Source organism: Lolium perenne, chromosome 6 (genome assembly GCF_019359855.2).
Source record: "Lolium perenne isolate Kyuss_39 chromosome 6, Kyuss_2.0, whole genome shotgun sequence".
NCBI classification, from domain to species: domain Eukaryota; kingdom Viridiplantae; phylum Streptophyta; class Magnoliopsida; order Poales; family Poaceae; genus Lolium; species Lolium perenne.
The window spans coordinates 41,131,778-41,140,735 of NC_067249.2; the positions used below are offsets into that span (position 1 = coordinate 41,131,778).

Consider the following 8,958-nt stretch of genomic DNA (forward strand, 5'->3'; position numbering starts at 1 on the left):
GGTAATTAAGGTACTCCATTTAATAGAGTACCGGAGCAAAGCATTAACACTCCGTGAACACATGTGATCCTCATATCACCGCCTTCCCCTCCGGTTGTCCCAATTTCTGTCACTTTGGAGCCTCGGGTTCCGGACAGCAATATGTGTATACAACTTGCAGGTAAGATCATAAAACAATGAATATCATCATGAATCAATAACATGTTCAGATCTGAAACCATGGCACTCGGACCCTAGTGACAAGCATTAAGCATAACAAGTTGCAACAATATCATAAAAGTACCAACTACGGATACTAGGCACTATGCCCTAACAATCTTATGGCTATTACATGAACAATCTCATCCAATCCCTACCATCCCCTTCAGCCTACAGCGGGGGAATTACTCACACATGGATGGGGGAAGCATGGATGGTTGATGGAGAGGCGTCGGTGGTGATGATGGCGATGATCTCCTCCAATTCCCCATCCCGGCAGGGTGCCAGAACGGAGTTTCTGATCCTGAGACGGAGTTTCACAATGGCGGCGGAGTTCTGGATGTCTTCTGGCAAATTGGTCGAACCCCCTCGCGTTTTTAGGTCAAGGGCTTTAAGTAGTCCAGAGGAGAGCGTCGGAGGCTGGCCGAGGCGACGCCACCATAGGGCGGCGCGGCCCAGGGGCCCACCGCCACATCGTGTGCGCGCCTCGTGGCCCCCCTCCGTCTCGTATTCTGGCTCCGTAAGTCTTCTGTGAAAATAGGCCCAATGCAATTATTTCCGGGGATTTTCCTGAAAGTTGATTTTCTGCACAAAAATAAGACACCAGGGCAATTCTGCTGAAAACAGCGTTAGTCCGTGTTAGTTGTATCCAAAATACACAAATTAGAGGCAAAAAAATAGCAAAAGTGTTCGGGAAATTGGATACGTTTTGGACGTATCACCCAGTCGGCATGACTGTTGCTTGCAGAACTCCTATACAGCTACCCGATTCGATGATGTTTTTTTGTCAACATGGAGGGCTTCCGTGTCAAGGTCGTCCGCGAGGGGGGAGCGGCTCCGCTGTCAGATGTTCCGCCTCCGCCTCCTCCCAAGCCTGCTCTTGATGATGACGACGATGATGTTGCCGACTCGGACGCGGACCGATGGGACGGCCGCCGAGGCCGACACAATAGTAAGGACCCTAAGAGCCAGAGCCTGCAAAACAAGGGAAGGCAGGAGGACCCATCATGAAGTCTGTGGGCATCTTTGAGAAGGAAGCGGCCACGAGCCTCCCTGTTTCTTCCAAGCTCCTCCCCGACACAGGATTTTCGCAGTATGGCTCTAATCTGATGAAAGGGGGGACATTTTCCAGCAGCTGGTCAAGATTATCTCACTTTTGACCAAGGAACAGCCGAGCGATGTTGACTCCATCCAAGAAAGTGATCAGCCACCTATTTCCTTGTCCGCCGCGGAGCTGTGCTCGCTAGGGGGCGTTCACAAATCCGGCTAGAGCTACATCACCCCTGGAAAGGCCAAGAGTTTGAGCGATAAAGAGGAGGAAGTGGGTTGGGAGAGCCCCGAACCATCAAAGGAAGATGCCAGCATTTCAATGGACATGGAGAGAAGGAGCAAGAACAACCAAGATAGACCATCCAAAGTTCTCTGCTCACCTGTCTTGGCGGTTGCTGCCCACCTGGAATTTTCGGACGAATCAGGCTCGAAGAAGAAGGATCTGGTGGGCGCCGAGCTTCACGAGGGTCTAGTTGGTACCGGAGCTGTCGGCCTCGGTGGCAAGGGCACCCCGAAGCAGGGCGTCACCGGTGGAAGTGGCTCGGAAGAGTGCTTGCGATCAGGGGCTTACGGAGGGACCAGTTCCGGAGAGGGCCATGCGTGCCGCTGCTGACAAGGACCCAGGTAACTCCAGCTCTAAATCCATCTCTGATTTTGCTATCTTACAAGTCCCTCCGGTCGATCATCTCCTTTCGGTTGCTAAGGATAGTTGCGTAGTGTTCCCATCTGCCTCTGGTTCCCCACTTGAGGCGATCTCTCTGATTCGTGCTAAGGAGCTGGCTCAAGTGAAGCTTGCTCTTGCCCGCCATAAGATCGAAGCAAACGCTGCCAGAGAGAAGGAAGAGGCAGCCCTGAAGAAGACATCGTCCACCTCCTTGGCTTCCTCTGTGCCGGAAGGGTCTAGCACAGAGGGAGTCAATCTTGCCCCTGCGCCCAAACATCGAAGAGGTGTCAAGGTTGCGCGGCCTCAGGGAAAGAGGCCTCTAACCCGCCAAGCGGCTAACGGAATGGGTTCCTAATGCGGTGCCTCTTCTCGAATATCAGGGGGTTCGGCCGTCGGGGGTGCCGCACCCTTCTTAAAGACTACCTCCGCACGCACCACATCGATGTAGTGTGCCTACAAGAAACGGTTAAACAAGATTTCACTGATCAAGAGCTCAGGAGCTTGGAAATAGGGGATAAGTTCATTTGGTGCTGGCTCCCAGCTAATGGTAGGTCGGGTGGCATGCTCATCGGCCTGAGGGAGAGCCGCTTCGATGTTGGATCCATTGACAGGGGTCAATATTTCCTTAGTATGACGGCCATCTACAGATCCTTGTACTTAAATCTCGAAATCGTGGGGATTTACGGTCCGGCAGATCACACCCTCTCGAGAGAATTCCTGGGGAAATCTCCGACAAGATTGCCCGTTCCGAATTCCCGATCATCATGGGAGGGGATTTTAATCTCATCCGTAGTCTCGAAGACAAAAACAACGATCATGTGAATTGGGCTAGGATTAACTTATTCAATGAGGCCATTGGGGAGTGGGAAGTCAGGGAAATACCGCGCACAGGGGCACGGTTTACATGGACCAATAGACAACTTAACCCGGTCCACAGTGTTCTGGATAGAGTGTTCATCTCTTCGGCCTTAGAACCTCGGTTCCCAGCTTTGTTCGGTGTGTGCAGAAACCAGTCTGGGGTCGGATCATACCCCTTTGATCATGGACTCAGGAGAAGATAACCCGATCAGAAGCAACAGATTTTTCTTTGAAACTGGTTGGTTTGAGGTGGAGGGGTTCCCTCAATTGATTACTTCCACCTGGGATAGGTTGCAAGTATGGTGGGAGGAAGAGATGTTACGGATTGGTGGCAGTACATGTCAGGAGGACTTAGACAATATCTCCGAGGCTGGAGCAAAAACTTGTATAAAGAACAAAAACTGCAAAAACTACACCTGTTAGACCAAATCAAACAGCTGGATGATGCACTACTAGGAAAAGGCTTACCGCCGGCACACTGAAAAGGCTTACCGCCGGCACTTTCGTATTCGCCGGCGATAACCTCGCCGGTGGTAATGGCCTACCGCCGGCGCTTCCGAAACCGCCAGGGGTAACCCAGAATACCGCCGGCACATTAGCCAACTTGCCGGGGGTAATTTTTACCGCCAGCACATTACAATTTGCCAGGGGTAACTGGGTCTACCACTGGCAAGTACGTGTTTGCCAGGGGTAGCACTGCTGATTCGCCGGCGGTAATATCAAATAAGAGCAAAAAATAAATATGCTTGAATTACACAGAATATGCAGAATACACGGTATATACACAGAATGCAGTTCATTTGGAACAGCGAAACAACTTTACAAAAAAATGAGTTCTGGCATCCAGTGCAGTTTACCATGACCAAGTGAGATGATGTTAATCCTCTAGTAGTGCAACATCCACAAAATTCCACCAAACTTCACTAGCAGATCACAAGACAAGTTCAAGAATAGCACAGAAAAAAACTAGGATCCAAGTCTTAGCACATGACCTCTAATAACAAGGACCACTGTGGTCTCAGCCACTTCAAAACATAAAAACCGCCAAACATGAACAACTAGGCTAGATCTCTACAGCAATGGTGATACAGCCGTGTAACTTCACCACATGTTTCTCGCCGTCCGGAAACCAGAAGCCATGGCACCCCACTTGGACCTGAACAAAACGAGACCATGCCCAGGTCAGTACATTAACCAAGGACCTGAATCAACAAACACAACACAAAAATCACTACGGCATGCACATCATAACTAATTGGTTGATTTAGTATCTGCTAAAGAAATACAATAAAAATGAGAGCTGCCACCCTATTCCTCTTGCCCATCAAAATACACATGTAGCAGAAATATAACAGGAACTAGGACAATGTCCAGCTGATCACAACAAGCTTTTATCTACAGAATCATTAAATTTAATATATATACACTAAGACTCAGGACAGCCCGGATTTTATCTGGAACTTGGCAATTTCACGTCAATCAATTCAACATCAAAGAATTGGCAATTTCACGTCAATCAATTCAACATCAGAAGACAATCAACTACAACTTATTCTGATGGCAGTTCATGTTCTAATCAGATATTCAGAAGACAATCAACTATACACAAAAACAAATATGACATCTGAACTGAAAAATCTCAGTCCATTGCAAATATATCAGTCTGATGCATGCCACCACACATAGTTTCACCTCCTTGTTTAGCCCCTTATCCATCGTGATTTCATAGTTTTAGTTTCACTTTTACCCCATAAACTTAAAATTACCTCACAAGGGGTATACCTAGTAGTGTGAGGTGTCTTGATTCTGAAACCTCCAGAATTTTCAAGTTAAGAAAAAATATACTACAACAAAACCCTAGACAGACATACAGGGAAGAGGTACACGAAGAACTCGAGCCATTCCAATTTCCATGACACCCAAGAAGCCCCATACACGAACAACTCCCACCCGTAACCAATCTACAAATCACTATCGACCACAAGCGGGCATCTACAATTTGCATCACAGGCAAGCATCACACCCGGTCCCAATTCACGCTGCACGTTTAATCATCGCCGCCCGGCTCAATCTCCTAGATGCAGAGCAAGAACCCTAAACCTAGAGAGGGGAATAGGGAGGTGGGAGGAAGAGCAGCTTACCGGCGAGAGGATTCTGTAATGGGCGAGGGACGATGGAGTTGCGGAGGCACCGTCACTGCTGCCACCGGTGACGCCAAGGTCGCCTCCTGGTCGCGCCGCTAAGTTCTCTCGGGGTAGACCTGCAAGGGAACGGAGATGAGACCACCGCGAGATCCACCGAATTGGGCTGAGCGGAGCAACCAGGAGATCGGGGAGGTACGGGTAGGTATGAGGACTAGTCACCTTGTCCTTGATCCCCTCGAAGCGGTTGAAGACGATGGCCCGGTGGCCTCCCTCGACGTTGTAGAGCGTCTTCGAGGCGCCGAACCGAGAGCGTGCCGCCCGCCAGCGCCGGCTTGACCATGGAGCCAGCCGCCGCCGCCGCCTTGATTTTGTTCATCTCGAAGACGCGCGCTCAGGGAAGTAGACGAGGAAGTATGGCTAAGGACCAAAGCAATCCATCACGTTGAGGTAGTATGCAGCCTAAGAGAGCAAGCAAAAAGAATCATAGGGTATCATGAGAGGAATTGAAAGACATGAATAAATCATCATTACAAACAACTAAAAAATGCCATAAACATGTACAGATCAGTAGAGATCCTCATGAAGTCGGCAAAACAACTGCAATAAAAGTTAGTTACGGACGCAAAAGGATGTTCTCTACTCCAAACAACCTTAGTCGGCCCGAGGAAATGTACCATCAGAAATGGGGAGCCTAGGTTGTCCCGCTGAATCACACTTCAGACCATATAAGCTCCGGATAAATCACCTCGGTAACAACAATTAAACATGACACCACACGGATACAACTAGAAAGAATAAAGCAACTCATATGTTGTTCAGAACTACTTAGTGATGCTTTATAATCATATAAAAGGAACTAAATCTACTAAGTATGCCAGTCTGGTTACGAGCGGACGAGCAACTATCGTGAAGGAGGAATAGTTCGCCCAAAATTGGTGGGACAGCGAAGCGTTTATTGTCACTCTAGCAGGTAGAACGGTCTCATCCAAGCTAACATGAAATAAATCAACCACCCACATTTACGGGACCAGCTCCGGGACAAGCACAATTGCTCCCAAATTTACGCAGCGATAACAAGGAGCAAGCAGTAGTTGGCTTCTAGTTTCATTCCACCAGCTCTTGTCCACCACACAAGTGATATTTTCCCAATTGAGCCGCAAATCCAGGACAAGAATAAAATTCTCTACCCAAAACAGTTTTGTGCGCCCCGAAACCGAGCAGGCATGCAAGGGATGAGGGAAACAAGCAACAAACTAGTGAACGGGAGCAGAAAGAGGCTACCTTGTCGTCGGCGTGGGCGAGGAGCCGCGTGAGGTGCCCCACCGCGCCGGCAGCAAGCACGGCGCGCGCGCCATCGTCCACGCCGCACGCGAAGCTCCCTGCGACGGCCGCCGCACCGCACGAGCGCGGCCGGCGACGCGGCGGGCTGGGCCAGCGCGGCGACGACCGGCCGGCACGGCGCCAAGGTGGAGGTAGAGGAGCTTCTTGGTCCGGTTCCCGATGATCTGGTTCTTGATCTCGCGCGGCGCGAGCACCCGCCCCTGCTCCCCTCCAATCCCTCGCCGGCTGCGACGACGCCGGGGCCCCCGCCCCGGCCGCCAGCCTCGCGGCGAGCTCCTCCGGCCTGGTCCCCATGCAGGAGGAGGGCGCTGAGGAGGACCCCGAGGGCGCGGCTGCTGCTGCTGCTGCCTCCTCCGCCCGCGCGCCGCCGGTCGCCGTGGCCGGCATCTGGGGGTGGCCATGGCCCGAGATCGCCGGAGACGCACCGCTGCGCGAGGTGGCGGCGGCACCGCTTGGTGGGGAGGGGGAGAGGAGGGGATAGCGTGAGGAGGAATGGGGATGTGGGGAGGGTTGGGCCGGCACCGTGTTGGTCGCTCGCTCGCGGGGGCCTCTCGACGGCCGGCGAAAATGAAACGAGGACGCCAGCGGTAATTTTGGCCCAAATTGACCCACAATAGAGTAAGTTACCCCCGGCACTTGCAAATCCATCTCGCCAGTAGTAATTATATTATCCCCGGTATTTACGAGTCCAAATCGCCGGCGGTAATTGGAGACCCGTCCAGGTGGTCTCGGCCCACCTTACCGCCGGCATTTTCGATTCCATTTCGCCGGCGGTAAGTGTCCTACCCCCGGCAACCCTGTTTAAACTCGCCGGCGGTAATGCGAGGCGGTCCTAAAAGGCCTTACCGCCGGCATCTTTAAATCATACTCGCCGGCGGTAAGAAGTGCGGCTATAAGCCTTTTCCTAGTAGTGATGAGGCCGACGCGACAGGCCTGGAGGAGGATGGCTGGGCTTTCCGATACTATCTTGAAGACCAGCTCCTCAAGATTTACCGCATCGAGGAAGAGTACTGGCGTCAAAGGGGATGCGTCCGTTGGTCGCGTCAAGGGGTGATACGTCTCAAACGTATCTATAATTTCTTATGTTCGATGCTACTTTTATGATGATACTCACATATTTTATACACACTTTATGTCATTATTATGCATTTTCCAGCACTAACTTATTAACGAGATGCCGAAGAGCCAGTTGCTGTTTTCTGATGTTTTTGGTTTCAGAAATCCTACAAAGAAAATATTGTCGGAATTGGGCGAAATCAACGCCCAGGGTCTTATTTTTCCACGGAGCTTCCAGAAGACCGAAGAGCATACGAAGTGGGGCCACGAGGGCCCGTAACCATAGGGCGAACCAGCCAGCATGGGGCCCGCGCCGGCCTATAGTGTGGGGACCCTGCGCCGCCTCCAACTCTGCCATTCCGCCTACTTAAACTCTCTGTCGCGAAAACCCTATCACCGAGAGCCACGATACGGAAAACCTTCCAGAGACGCCGCCGCCGCCAATCCCATCTCGGGGGATTCAGGAGATCGCCTCCGGCACCCTGCCGGAGAGGGGAATCATCTCCCGGAGGACTCTTCATCACCATGATCGCCTCCGGAGTGATGTGTGAGTAGTTTATCCTTGGACTATGGGTCCATAGCAGTAGCTAGATGGTTGTCTTCTCTTCATTGTGCTATCATGTTAGATCTTGTGAGCTGCCTATCATGATCAAGATCATCTATTTGTAATGCTACATGTTGTGTTTGTTGGGATCCGATGAATATGGAATACTATGTCAAGTTGATTATCAATCTATCATATATGTGTTGTTTATGATCTTGCATGCTCTCCGTTGCTAGTAGAGGCTCTGGCCAAGTTGATACTTGTGACTCCAAGAGGGAGTATTTATGCTCGATAGTGGGTTCATGCCTCCATTGAATGCAGGACGATGACGAGAAAGTTCTAAGGTTGTGGATGTGCTGTTACCACTAGGGATAAAACATCAATGCTTTGTCTAAGGGTATTTGTGTTGATTACATTACGCACCATACTTAATGCAATTGTCTGTTGCTTGCAACTGAATACTGGAAGGGGTGTGGATGCTAACCCGAAGGTGGACTTTTTAGGCATAGATGCATGCTGGATAGCGGTCTATGTAATTTGTCGTAATGCCCAATTAAATCTCATAGTAGTCATCATGATATGTATGTGCATTGTTATGCCCTCTTTATTTGTCAATTGCCCAACTATAATTTGTTCACCCAACATGCTATTTATTATTGGAGAGACACCACTAGTGAACTATGGACCCCGGTCCATTCTTTTACATCTGAATACAATCTACTGCAAACATTGTTCTCTACTGTTCATTGCAAACAAACATCATTTTTCACACCATACGTTTAATCCTTTGTTTACAGCAAGCCGGTGAGATTGACAACCTCACTGTTAAGTTGGGGCAAAGTATTTTGATTGTGTTGTGCAGATTCCACGTTGGCGCCGGAATCCCTGGTGTTGCGCCGCACTATACTCCTCCGCCAACAACCTTCACGTGGTCCTTGACTCCTACTGGTTCGATAACCTTGGTTTCTTACTGAGGGAAAACTTGCTGCTGTACGCATCACACCTTCCTCTTGGGGTTCCCAACGGACGTGTGCTTCACGCGATAACAAGCTCTTTTTCTGGCGCCGTTGCCGGGGAGATCAAGACACGCTGCAAGGGGAGTC

General features: G+C 50.4%; 1 long non-coding RNA gene across 1 annotated transcript; it reads right to left on the reverse strand.

Moving 5' to 3' along the window:
• Nucleotides 1-3,717: 3,717 nt before the first annotated feature.
• LOC139831909 (uncharacterized) lies at nucleotides 3,718-5,218 on the reverse strand. The gene is made up of 3 exons (XR_011746303.1): nucleotides 5,134-5,218; nucleotides 4,912-5,030; nucleotides 3,718-3,926 (listed from the first exon to the last, which is right to left on the reverse strand). It is a non-coding gene; the product is annotated as an uncharacterized lncRNA (long non-coding RNA).
• Nucleotides 5,219-8,958: the final 3,740 nt, after the last annotated feature.